This window comes from Pinus tabuliformis, chromosome 4_2 (assembly GCF_031772625.1).
Source record: "Pinus tabuliformis cultivar Carrire ecotype Pingquan chromosome 4_2, CPIR1, whole genome shotgun sequence".
Lineage (NCBI taxonomy): Eukaryota > Viridiplantae > Streptophyta > Pinopsida > Pinales > Pinaceae > Pinus > Pinus tabuliformis.
This window is the reverse complement of record NC_142304.1, coordinates 150,355,046-150,369,714: the sequence shown is the minus strand read 5'-3', so window position 1 is coordinate 150,369,714 and position 14,669 is coordinate 150,355,046.

Sequence of the window (14,669 nt, the reverse complement as noted above, 5' to 3'; positions counted from 1 at the left end):
GTAGTATTATGACTAATTACTGTGAGTTGGTTATGACGTGGTTTTTAGTCTTGGTAAAGGATGATTTCAAATTAATAGACATGATGTCTTGATCTTTGGAACATATGATTGACATGTGTGAACAGTTGCAAGGAAACATGCTTGGTATTATAATGACAATGTAACAATTGGTTTGTTTATATAACTAATAGCTGGGTGATATGATAGCATATAACAAGACTCAATTGCAACAAGGAAAAGGGTAAAGGAAAGGAATCAGGTGAGAATACCTTTGGCTATGTTTGGAAACCACAATTCCAAATGAATGAGTGCTTTCCATGAATACAGGAAGCCTTCTTAAGCTTGATTTCGTCTCACATTATATGGATATGTGCTAGATTCATGAATATGTATTTGACAGGTATAAGAATTGGTTTATAGTTATGGCGGGAGTTGTCAAGGAAATGGAGTCCCTTGAGAGATGATATATGTATGTGTCCAGTTATAAGATGAGATGGTTTGCACAACAAGGGAAGGTAACCGATATACTATTATTTTATTTATATATTGACAATTTTGTGTTTATGGTAGTATGATGCGGGGGATTTCATGGAAAAAGAGATTACCATGAAATCTTGAAGAAGGCTCGGGTTGAAATTTCATTTGGAAGAATTTGGAACCTTGGGGATTGATTCATTGTGTATGTTGATTTTTTTGTGATTTGTGATTTGTTTGCACTTGATTTGCAGTTATGTTTATGCTTGGTCCATGGCCATGCCACTTTGTTTGTGGAGTCATATTGTTATTGGTTTTCATGGTATTATTCTTGTTTGTTCCTTATTCTTTCCTTTTATGTTTTTAGGGTCTTGGGAATTGGTTGGGAAAGAGGAAGTTAATGGAGTTCAGAGAGAGCTAAATGAAATACGATAGGTAATGTAAGACCTGGATGAAACAAAATGCATGAGTAAAGGGTAGCTGAAGGCAAGAATATGGCAATCAGTTGGATTGGTTGGGTCCATTGGGGTAAATGAACGAGGGAAGGAAAATAATGAGAAAGGTAATAGGAAAGGTAGATAAAATGGATTTGAGGCATCATATGCCTTGACTCTATTGGGAACTATTGTTCTCAATGTTGTGCATGCTGTGCACAGGGAAAATTTTAAGGATGGAGATTTATTTTGAAGTTTAGAAACCTTGGCGAATCTTGTAGTTCACCATATGCAATCTATAAAACGTTTGACAATATTTTGCAAAAGTATTCAAATTTCTAATAATTTTTACAGTCTCTATATAAAATTTTGGTGATTTTTAAGGTCAAATAATTTTATACTATAAAATTTGGGCAAATCATTTTTAGAAAAAAAAGAAATTAGTGAATCTTCTTTTTGGAAAAAACATGGAAATTTAGCCCACCTACGAATATTAGCCCCTAAAATTTTCCCTGCTTTGTGCATGGATAAGGAAGCTCCCTTAATCTTAACCTTATGATATTTAGTTATTATGTTGTGATCATGATAATGCTGATGTATATATATATGTATACATGTATGCATAGATGTCATTGTCTGATAAGATTGTTAGGGATCATGCTTGTGGAGGAATGATTGGTTATGTAGGTGAATGGCATGATGAGGTTTATAGTTTATGAGGAATCAAGTGGGAAGAGTAGCCTTGACAAATATATGAGGTTAGTACCGTGTGAATATTATTTGATATTATGTTATTATAACTATGTCTGTGTTTATGTTATGGATACAATATGCTAAGGGATACATCAATGAAATGAAAGCAGTATGATCTACGACATGCTGAAAAAACATGGACAATGGAAAAACACTAGAAGCAAGGTTTCTTGGAAGAGACAATGTGGTTCTCCAGATGTGTAGTACTCGTGTTATGTACATGTTGCATATGCAGTGCTATGTACATGTTGTATATGCAGTGCTATGTACATATGGTGCCGTGTGCATGTCGTATGTGCGGTGTTGTGTACATGTTGTATGTGTGACAATGTGTACATATGGTGTTGTGTGCATGTTGTATATGAAGTGTAACATACATGTTATCTGTGTGGTGATGTGTACATATGGTGTTGTATGCATGTTGTATATACAGTTCTGTGTACATATGGTGTCGTGTGCATGTGGTGCCATATACATGCAATACATGTCGTGTTGCGTGTGTGTGGTGTTGTGTACATGTTGTGTAGGTAGTGCTATGTGCACATGTTGTTGTGTACATGTTGTGCATGTGGGGCTATGTACATTTTATGCAGGTGGTGCAGTGTACATGTGGTGCTATGTACACATTGTGCAAGTGGTGTTGTGGTATTGTGTACACGTCGTACATGTTGTGTCGTGGACATGTGGTATTGTGTAGTTGTTGTATCATGACATTTGTATTCATTGTGTTATACTCTTTGTATGTATATGTATTGGATTGTACGTTGGGTGTAGGTGTATGTGTTGTGTTGTACACTGCGGGTGGGTATGTGTTGTGGTGCACTAGGTGTAGGTGTATGTGTTGTGTTGTATTCCAGGTGTAGGTGCATGTATTTTGTGGTGTTGTATTCTGTGTGGGTGTATACGTGTGATGTACACTGTGTTTATGAGTATGTGATTGAAGAAAAGAGAAGCATCGGGTGCTACAACTGATCTGGTGTGTGTACGGAAGGGACACAGGACAAAGGTAGAAGCAAAGGACCGTTTGAAATATAAGTATCAATATTTTACTTCAATATTAATTATTTATGTGATCTATGACTCTGATTTATGATGATTACATGTGATCTATGATTATGACTTAGGATGGTTTCATTTTGAGTTAACCAGATGTGATATGTTCATACATGATGATTTGATCAAAGATCTAGTTTGGAATGTTGTGATAGTAAGTAAAAAAAATTGCAAATGTACCTTATTGATGAGCTACCAATGAGGTATGATTTGAATTTATTTTGAATCTAATGGAAATTATGTGCTTGGTACAAGAAAGCATGGTAAATGCCCAGGTTTGGGTGGTTGAAACTAGTTGTCGGAATGTTAGAAACAATAGCGAAAGGAATTGGAACATGCAACAATATGTTGGTAAAGCACTTTAGGAGAAAATAATTTATGTAAACATCACATGATCAAAATCCTTCCATTCATCTTGAGGTAATATTAGAGTCAATAAAGCTTTAGGGTGTTACACAGTATTTTGTCATGCCATATAATGAAGTGCCAAAACATTGACTACTGTGAAAAATATCAGTCATGATATACATACCAAACCTCCATGAAGAATCAAAGGAAAGGTTCCCTGAAATCATTCTGGAGAAAATTGCCTTAAAACCTAATTTATGGCATCAACATGTTTTGTTCCATTTCCTACTAGTGCTGATGGCACGTTGCTTAGCTATACACTTATGGTGCTAGCGCAGGTTTTCATAGGAAAACTTGTGTTGGCCTCCTTTTGGCAGGTTTTCCCAAACTGGAGGAGAAGCTTCGCCCACTAGAACCTTTAGGAACAACGAGTTGGATATTGGTTGTTGTTGATATGGTTGAGCTCTCTCATTTGGGCCTCTTGATCTTATCATCATGGGTTTTCCCCTTGAGATGTGGACCTTCCTCCCTCTTTTATGGATCCCTAACTCCCTCTCCCTTCTTATAGATTCACCCCCTTCCATTCCCATATGGTTCGTCATTGATTGCTACATCCCTATGCTGAGATTATGCTTACATGCTTTCCATTTCTAGCTTGGAGAAGGATGTTAGGATATTCCGACACATAGGAAATAGTTAAGTATAACTTGGTCTAGTGTAGAGTTAGGTAAAGTGTGTTTCTTTACTATGTACTTTTTTAACTTACAATCCCACGGTCACGATATGTTCTAGACATTAAGTGATCTGACGGTTCATTCTCTTCTCGGTATTATCAACACTTGATTCATGGCTTAACACCTGATTGGTCCATGATCTCTATTTAAAGAGCATGGAAGGTCATTTGTAGGGTGACCATTCATGAGAGAAGCTTATGTAAATTTTCCTTTTTTTATTAATAAATTGCCTGAAGTTGCCGTGTTGGCTCAGGCCATGGACTGTTTCCCTCTTTCAGAGTTTTAACCACGCCAAGAATATTGGTGTATTGATCTATGATCTGTTCGTGAGCGGTGTCCTTTGGTGTTATATCTGAGTAACTTATCGTGTAAATTCCTACATGGTATCCTAGCTATCTGAGGGCCACATCCATTGGTGATCCAAATTAGAAGCCGATACAATTGCATTCGACTGTCATTTCCTAGATCTACTGTTTATGACCACTTTCCAGCTGATAGGACTTCTCTATTATGATAGGAGAATCTTTTCTAGTGAGGAACCCCTTTCGTTTCACGTGAAAAGGTTTTCGGTAGCCCTAGCTATGTCATTTTTAATATTTGGTGGTATATAGTCTTTAATTGCAGTTTTAGTTATTTATCTCTCTCTTTGTTTTGGTTTATTTATCTATCTATTTTTATTACTGAATCTATACCTTTCATTTCTATTTATGCTCTTTGCCCCGTGACTCTGTGCGATCTGGGAAAATCAGAAACAAAAAGGAAGTATTTTTCTTATGCGTATGCTTTTTTCTGCTGAGCCTTAGTGTGATCTCGGAAAATCAGAAACATTGAGGAAAATATTTAGTTTTCGGCGAAAGATAACTTCAAGCCATAAGGTTTTTTTTTTTGGTATGTCTGTGTTGGGTTGTGTGGTTTTTTGTTTTGTAGTCAAAAAATGTTTTTTCAAGCAAGCACGTACCCCAAAGCTTCAGTGACTAAAAAAAAATAAAAAAAATAAAACCGTTCCTCTTTTCAAAAAATTACTAATCTTTTAAACTAGCTCACTTGGTCCAACGTTACTTTATGAGAATAGAGGTATTGAATTCAAGTCTTTCTTTTTGTTGAGTTACTTTTTCAAAAAGTACATGTATCTTATGTTTTAAAGTTACTTTATGTAAAAGTGTTCTCACCCATTATAAAAAGTGAGTCACTTACCATTGTAAAAGTGACTTTCACTTATTTATAAAAGTGGGTCACATATATTTTTTTTCAAGTGAGCTAATTATATTAAGTTTGGAAAAGGAGGGGGTGGGGGAGGAGGAGGTGGGGGGTGTTTAAATATAACATTAATATTCATTTCTGCACATTCACGCACTTCGTCGACATCTTCAACAACTTTTCTTCAAAAAACCATAACTTCTTCATCCGGAAGCCGTTTTTAGAGTCATTTTTTTTTAATCAGCCTAATTTTTTGAGATCTTTCCATTGGAATACTTAGTTTCAGCATCTACAGCTTTAGTTTATATTAAAATGGAAATTCAATGCCAAGTTATTCTTGACATCACCAACTACATCCAATGGTGGTCCTACATTGTGGATTTACTTAGAAGTAAAGGTCTTTACAGAATGGCCTCAGGCCAAGAAACAAAACCTAAAGATGAAGATAAGGCAGCCAAATGGGAAAATAGGCAAGATCAAGCATGTGGGTTGATAGGGATGTCTATTTCTCCAAACCTTAGATTCCATATCACAAAACTTAATACCCCTAATGAAGCAATGAAACAACTCACCAAAGTTTTTGGAATTAAAAATGAAATTAGAGCCCATCAACATGAAAATGAGTTACTTACGTTGGACCCCAATAATTTATCTTCCATTGAATATTTTTTGTCCAAGTTCAAGACCCTTAGAATTCTTTTGGAAGGTGTTAAGGTTAAGAAAGAAGATGGTAGCCTTATCTATTCCATTCTTACTAAGTTGGGACCATCCTACTCTGTGTTTGTTTCGACCTTCCATTCTACTAGAGAAGCCTTTATTTCTCAAGGACAAGACTACAAGTCCCCCTCTTTTGATGCCTTTTGTGATTCTTTAATAAGAGAATAAGAAAAAATCTTACATATTGGTCTTCTTAATCTTGGAAAATCTTCTAAGAAAGCCTTAGTTTCCCAACAACAACCAAATTCAAAGAATCCTAAGAAGCATAACATCCATTTGGAGCATTCTTCAACTTCAACTTCATCTTCAGGTATAACTCTTTCTGCTTGTGGTTTTCAAGCATCTCGGTCTGGATATGCACTAAATGTATCTTCTTCCTCTCATTCTCATGAGTCGCTCATTGATTCTGGAGCTTCTTATCACATGGCCAAAAACAAAGCCATGTTTTCTTCTGATTGTAACACCAAAAATATATATGTTGGTGATGATAGATCTCTTAGTGTTGTAGGGATTGGAACGGTTCATCTAAACAATGGTCAATTTAATGATGTATTATGTGTTCCAACCTTATCCTGCAACCTTTTATCTGTATATCAGATAACTCATTCAGGTGAAGGTAAAACCATTGAATTTTCACCTCACGATGTTGTAATTAAGGACCTAAGATATCCTAGACAGATTTTAGCTACTGGCATTGCTAATGATTCTACAAGGTTGTATAAGTTTAACAACTTTGAGTCATCAATGCTTCCCTCGGTATTTGTTGCTCATAATGATGAAGTGAGCAAACTTTGGCATGAGCGATTTGGTCACTTAAACTATCGCTCTCTTCAAAATCTATTTAAAGAAAATATGGTGACAGGTCTTCCTATGGTATCTTGCAGAGATGGTGTTTGTTCCGGATGTGTACTCGCAAAACATCATTGGGATAGTTTTGAAAAATGTGCCTCTTGGCATGCCTCAACCCCTTTATAGATTGTGCATAATGATTTATGTGGTCCACTTCTAGTTATTTCATTCTTTGGCTACAAGTATTTCTTAACTTTCATTGATGATTTCTCCAGACACACTTGGGTATACTTCTTAAAACTCAAGAGTGAATTATTTAACATATTCTTGGCCTTTAAGGCCTTTTGTTGAGAAACAATATGGACATAAAATTCTTAAGCTAAGATCTGATAATGGCGGATAATATGTTAATAACAAATTCATTAACTTTTTCACTAAGCATGGAATTCAAATGAAACATACTGTTCCATATACTCCACAACAAAATGGTGTAGCTGAAAGGAAGAATTACAACTTAAAGGAAATGGCTAATTGTATGCTTGAATCTAAAGGACTTAGTCTTAATTTTTGTGCAGAAGCAATTAACTGTGCAAATTACATAGTAAATCACACTCCTACTAAGGTTTTAACGAATATCACTCCAGAAGAAGCATGGAGCTCAATTAAACCAAAAGTAAATCACTTTTGTGTTTTTGGAAGTGAAGCATGGGCCCACATTCCAGATGAGAAACATAAAACTTTAGAACCTAAGAGTGAAAAATGCATTTTTGTTGGATATTCTGAAGATGTCAAAGGATATAGACTTATTCCACTTAATTCCAAAATGTTATCATTAGAAGAGATATAAAGTTTGTTGAAAATATATCAGCCTACAAGCCTAGTTTGGCGGATGTGTCACCTCTCTATATCCCTTCTACTTCTTAAAATATTTCTTCTTCAGATGATGATAGCGAGGATGAAAATCCTCCCCCACCTTCTCAGGATCCTCCTTTAGCTCCTCAACTTCCAAAATGGGTTCGTGCTACTCGGGATGCAACAGGTACTCTTGAAAGTGATCCTACAGATTAGCGATGTACATGTTCTCAGTTCGATAGAGGATCTTCTTTACTGGCTCAAGATTCATCAAATTATGATCCTGACACCTTTGTAGAAGCTTCATTCCATCTAGATTGGGATGCAGCGATGAATGAAGAATATCGTTCATTATTGGCAAATGATACATGGGATCTTGTTCCTCTTCCAAAGGGACGAAAACTTGTTAGATGCAAATGGGTTTACAGAACCAAGTTTGGACCAGATGAAAAAGTTGATAAACATAAAGCTTGTCTTATTGCTAAGGGTTTTTGACAAGTTGAAGTCATTGACTATACTAAAACGTTCTCCCCTATTTCCAAAATGAACTCTATCCGCCTTGTTCTTTCCCTTGCTGCCTCTTTCAAATGGGAAGTCCATCAGATGGATGTTAAATCTTCCTTCTTTCATGGGGACTTGCATGAAGAAATCTATATGGAACAACATCCTGGCTTTATAAAAACAAACTCCAGCCTTATATGCTGGCTTAAGAAATCCCTTTATGGTCTCAAGCAAGCCCCTCAGGATTGGTATGCCAAAATGGATAACTTTCTTTTAGATACTGGCTTTTCTAGGTGTTATTCTGACAATACTGTCTACACCAAGAAAGTGGGTAAGTCTCTTATCATTCTGGTTCTTTATGTTGATTATCTTATCCTTACTGGTAGTGATCCCAACCTTATAAACCATGTGAAGTGAAACCTTAAAAATAAGTTTGAAATGACAGACTTAGGACACTTGCATTATTTTCTTGGTCTTCAAGTCTTGTAATCCAAGAAAGGTATTTCCCTTTCCCAGTCCAAGTATGCCTGTGATATTCTCCACCACTTTCACATGAAATACTGTAAGCCAACCCCTTCTCCATTTCAGTCTAGAGTCAAACTTTCAATAACTTGTACTTCCCCTGAAGCTGATGCTACTTGATATTGTCAACTTGTAGGAAAACTTTTGTATCTGACCCATACTCATCCTAACCTTTCCTTTTCTGTTGGCCTTATTGCTTGGTTTATGCAAAACCCACATGAAAGTCATTGGGAAGCATCTAAAAGAATACTTCGTTATGTTCAAGGTACAATTCAGTTTTGGATTCATTACAGTGCAGAAGCATCTCCTCTATTGGTTGGCTTCACTGATTCTGATTGGGCTGGTGACCCTAATGATCAGAAGTCTACTGTAGGTTATGTGTTCACTCTTGGTTCTGGACCTATTACATGGGCTTGTAAGAATCAAAGTTCCATTTCTCTTTCTTCATTAGAAGCAGAGTATCATGGCACCGTAGAAGCTAGTAAGGAAGCCTTGTGGCTTCGTCAGATCTTGTCAGAGTTTGGATTTCAGTAGCAACATTTGACTACACTTTGGTGTGATAATCAAAGTGCCATTAAACTATTTAAAGATCCAATCCAAAATTAGCACAAAAAACACATTGAACTACACATCCACTTCATTAGAAAGCTCATTCATGACCATGTTCTTGAAGTGAAATATTGTTCAACCGATGGTCAAGTTGCAGACATCTTTACAAAGGCTCTCACAAAGGTGAAGTTTACTAAACTTCAATTTATGGTTGGAGTTCAAGAAGTTGTCACTAAGGGGGGATAGGCTCTAATGCCTCCTTCCTTCTCCTATTGTGTCATATTTGTACATCCTTCAATCTTATCCCAAGTTGTTCTTAAGGAGGGATGTTAGGATATTCCGACACATAGGATATATTAAGGAATTTAGACTTCTGTGATCCATAACATTGTTTAGATAATCTTCGGCAAAATCACATAACCAATCTTTTGTCGACGGGTTTCGAACCAACCAGTGTGGTTCATCGTCAGGACAAGTTGCCCTGACGATGAACCACACTGGTTGGTTCGAAACGCGTCGACAAAAGATTGGTTATGTGATTTTGCCGAAGATTATCTAACTTGTCCTGACGATGAACCACACTGGTTGGTTCGAAACGCGTCGACAAAAGATTGGTTATGTGATTTTGCCGAAGATTATCTAAACATAGGATATAGTTAAGTATAACTTGGTCTAGTGTAGAGTTAGGTAAAGTGTGTTTATTTATTATGAATTTTTGTAACTTACAATCTGACGGTCACGATATGTTCTAGACATTAAGTGATCCTACGGTTCATTCTCTGCTCAGTATTATTGAGGAGAGAATGAACCGTTGGATCACTTAATGTCTAGAACATATCGTGACCGTCGGATTGTAAGTTACAAAAGTACATAGTAAAGAAACACACTTTACCTAACTCTACACTAGACCAAGTTATACTTAACTATTTCCTATGTGTCGGAATATCCTAACATTCCCCCTTAGGAACAACTTGGGATAAGATTGAAGGATGTACAAATATGACATAATAGGAGAAGGAAGGAGGCATTAGAGTTTATAAAGAAGTGCTTGAAGAGTCTTTGCTTGGACTTGGACATACACCCAAAGGAAGGCCTCAACATCAAGGCATAAGTTGTATGCTTCCCTTTTCAGTTTCTTAATATATACAACTACTGGTTCACTTTCCATAAATGTTTGTGTTGATGCTTCATTTATCTTAATGCTCCTTGATCTGCTAAGTGGATTACATTTGAATTATGTTGGTTGCATTTTTATGCTTTGTTGCGTTCTTGGTCTCTTGTGCGGGTATTCAAATGCCATGAACAATGAGGATTGAACCTGAGGGAGCAAGTGATTAAGATATTCAATAGAGGAATACACCATAGTATTAGAATGAGGTAGGTCTCCTTCCTCTTCTTTAATTTCAATTTTAGTCTAGGAAAGTGTCTTGTAGATTGTCTCATTTGTTGCTAGACCCACTCATTGGGTTAGAGGGATTGTCTCTGTCTGCAGAGAGGATTTTCCTTCACACAAAAATGACTAGTACACCCTTTTTGATTTATTTCTTGTTTTAAGTTCTAAAATTTAACTTCCCGAGATAATATGTCAAACCCATGCAGTTATTTCTTAACCTCATATTGAGTAATTCCTTGTAAACTTTAATTTTAAATCCATAAACAAAATCATCTCTTCTATTATTTTTGAGAAAATGTCACCATGGCTAAACCAACGTGTTCACCTTACATTTCCCCTTCATCATCTGATACTAAAGGTTCATGACAAGGAGTTCATCCTGAGTTCTCACAGTCACTTGAAGCCCAATTTCTCGAACTTGGAATTATCCCAGGCATCTAACCCTTTTCTTCTCGTCCTCCACCTTGAGACTCATCATCATCTCAAGGATCTGATCTAGAAACTCCTAAGAGTTCACAGAGGTTTGTTTTATTCCCTCCAAATTTTCTTTTTGATCTGTTGGTTATATATCCTCAACAACCTTATAGTACACACAACTAACCCCGTGTTCCTTTGGATTTATCTCCACGACCATCTCGAATTCCTCCTAACCAACTATTTCCACCTATGGCTTCATATTGAAAATATGAAAGAGAACAAGAAAGATTGTACAACACAACACAAATCACTATCCCATTTAGTGATCACAAAAATTAGTTACATATATAAGAATTAGATCATCGATTTCTAGATGGTAAGATCTAAAGAAGATGGATCTATGACTCATAGACAACTTGTACACATAGGGAAATAACTGCTTCTAGAATGACACCTAGGGACTCACAACGAAAACTATACATGACATGGAAGCATTACTTCCAATACCCTCCCTTAATGCTTACATGGAAAATATTAAAAACACATATTACAACAATAAATAAATATTTGTCAGATTTGTCTGATATGGTCTTCATCAACACTCACATCCACTCTAGAATCTTGCAAACACCACTCTTTCACCACCACATCTTCGAGTTGTCACTTGACCTCCATTTAAAATGTAACCACCTCTAACCATCGTTAATGAGCTTTTCAGAATTGATGCTTCTCAACCTCCCGGAGCACAATAGGTTAGCCTCAATACTGAACCATCCTATGGAACTGCCACCATTTGTGAATCCACGACCCTTCACAACCTTCACCAGTTATCTAGGATAGCATTGTGGGTACAAAATGTCCTCAACAAAGAATTCTACAACTTGACCTTATAAAATAACCTGTACTGACGCTCCCGGAGCACGACGGATCACACCTGTTTGACATTATTTAGAAATACCTGTGAATAATGCCCCCAGAGCACGACGACTCACATTACTCTGTTGAATAGTTGGCTTGTTCTTTGTAGTTCTGCATCATTTGATTCTTACCAACAACTCCTTTTCACATTAAAATTTCTACCCACAATTACTCTTTTTTCCATATAAATTAAAACTCCTCACACCAATAAAATATATCTCAAACCAATTATTAATATAACCTTAAAATAAAGCTAAAAAATAAGTAACGTTTTCACAAATCAAAAGAATTGTGGCCAATTCATGCATTTGTCTTTAAAACGATATATAGGGAATACAATTTTAAATCAATCTTGTCGTATTCCACACCACCCTTGGTTTGGTGAATTAAATCAAATGGTCCACAACTATATGCCGCAAGAATCAAGGGGCTAATCACCACTCTGCATGCACAATATGAGACTGATCAACCTGTTGTCCACACGAAATGGGGGAAGAGGAACTCTCATGATACCTGAGCACTTTCCTTATCAGTTAATTCAAAAAATTGGAAAAAATGAATTTTGATTCCAAAAACACAGTAATTAATAAAATTAGCCAACCTTGTAAATATATCAGATCTGGAAATGTTTGCAGCTATGTAGAAAATTGTGTTTACTTGGTAACCCCTGGGAATTGTGTTTTCCTGGCATGTGGGAAGAATCTGAGAGAAACATGATATTTTAACTGAAGGTGTTCATATCTGATTTTCTCCCAAAATACAACAAAAATTATTCACACACATATCTAAATTTTCGCAGTCTCAGATCTCTTTCCCTATGCAGGTTCAAACGCTATTGTCGAGCCAAAAAAAAAGAAAATTGCGGTGTTGGGGACTAAACAAAATGTGAATTGAATTGCGAAATGGCATTGGGATTGCTAGAACTGGGCCAGAAGATTGGCATCGACTGAAGCCAATGCTCTGGAATTGAAAATATTCAAGAATGATGGCCCCATGACGGGATACACCACTTCACTTTTGGATTTTTGGCAACTGTGGGGATCAAATCCTTTATCACTGAAATTTATTAGAAAGACAGATCTATATATCTATCTACAGACAGGAACAACCACATTAAATATTCATACATACATATAAGCTATAACTAATCTAATTATAAAACAATAAAGCTCAAGACTCTCACACATCTCTCTGGCCCTCCTGTGAAGGAGACGGGCCAGAATAGGCTTTGATACCATATTAAAAATATGAAAGAGAATGAGAAATATTGTACAACACAAAAAAAATCACTCTCCCCTTTATTGATGACATAAATTAGTTACATATATAAGAATTATATCATCGACTTCTAGATGATAAGATCTGAAGAAGATAGATCTATGACTCATAGACAAATCACACACATAGGGAAATAACTACTTCTAGAATGACACCTAGGGACTCACAATGAAAAATATACATGAAATGGAAACATTACTTCCAATATTTAGAAGGTGAGTTTCCAACCTCTTCTCAAGGTCCCCTAGAAGTCTCAACTACTCATACTCCTGGTGTTGATAATGATTCTGAATATGACTTTCCACTCAAAGGTTATCCATTTGTGGGAAGTGTTGCAGTTCCACTATCCCCTGAAATAAGTGAGCCTATATTTCCACTTGGTTATACATCATTGGCTCAATTGGTTTTAGGTACTCCAAGTGCGTCTTCGCTATATCACAATCCCATTTGGTCATTGGGTGCCATGCCTACTTCAGGTCCATTTGTTTCAAACATGGCCTCCCAAATTCCTATACCAATTTGTTGGCACAAAAAAGATATCAGGGAAAGACCATAGGTTCGGGCATAAGGGGCCAACAAGGGACCACTGTAGTCTAGGACAACATTGACATTTTCACCCTACCCCGAGTGGTAAGGATTCTCACCCGAGGCATGCCGTGAAAGGAACTAAGAAGGGTTCACAAGAGTATCAAGGATATCGTAACCATCACTCTATGTACAAATTAAAGCATACAATCATCATGACACTATATCATTATAGAGATCACATTCATAAGAGGAAATACCTTCTACATTTAAAACTTTTGAGTAGGCCTATCAATCAGGGCATTACACACATATAATACAATGCAAATGATCCAAGTACTCATTTATATTAATTGAATAGAAGATCCATTAAAATACATCTTCAGCAAGAAGTTGTGGGTAAATACATAAAATACCATGACAAAATGCTCTAGATATTAGACCGAGCCCTGCTCTGGTCTTCCTGCAACTATTCCACCTCCTAGTCAGGCTCCTATGTGCTTCAGATTCCCTCCAGCATCAACCCCTTCTTTATGATGTTCTCTCCTTTTTATTTATTCCTTCGCTGCTCCGAATTGTCAATTCCATTCGGTTGTCTATCCCCTCAGTTGCTTCTCATCCTCCTCATTCTCTCGACTATTTCTACTTGTTCCTGACACCTTGCCGCAACTGTCCCACAACTGCATGGTCTTGCTCCTTTTCCCATATGTCTCTGCTACAACTTGACAGTTGCTCCTGCCACCTATTTTTCCCTCTTTGTATCTTCAAAACTTTCAAAATTCAAAACGAAGGCCCTAATAGGCTTCGGCCATAGTTCTTTGAATCGTCCCCGAGTCAATTTATCTGTAGTGTTGTGGGTCCTGTTGTTGTGTATGTGGGTATTTATGGTTGCGGTTGCTCCTGTTCTTCCCTCCGAGGGACAACTGTTTCATCTGCTTCTGTAATATACTGGTCTCCTTCTCCAAATGAAGGCCCCAACTCTGAAACAACTGTTGTTGTTTCTTGCTTGAACTTGTTGTATTCACTCAGTGTTGTTTTCCACACACTTGCTATGGAGTCAACCTGTTTGATGAATTCCTATGTTGTGCTGGATGTCAGTTGACTCATCTTGCTCCTTTGTATTTTGTTCCATTGATCTTCACTGTTGTTGCAAACTTCTTTTAGGGCAAGGACATTTTGGCGGACTGGAGGTTTGAGGTCTCTGATTTTCTTCTT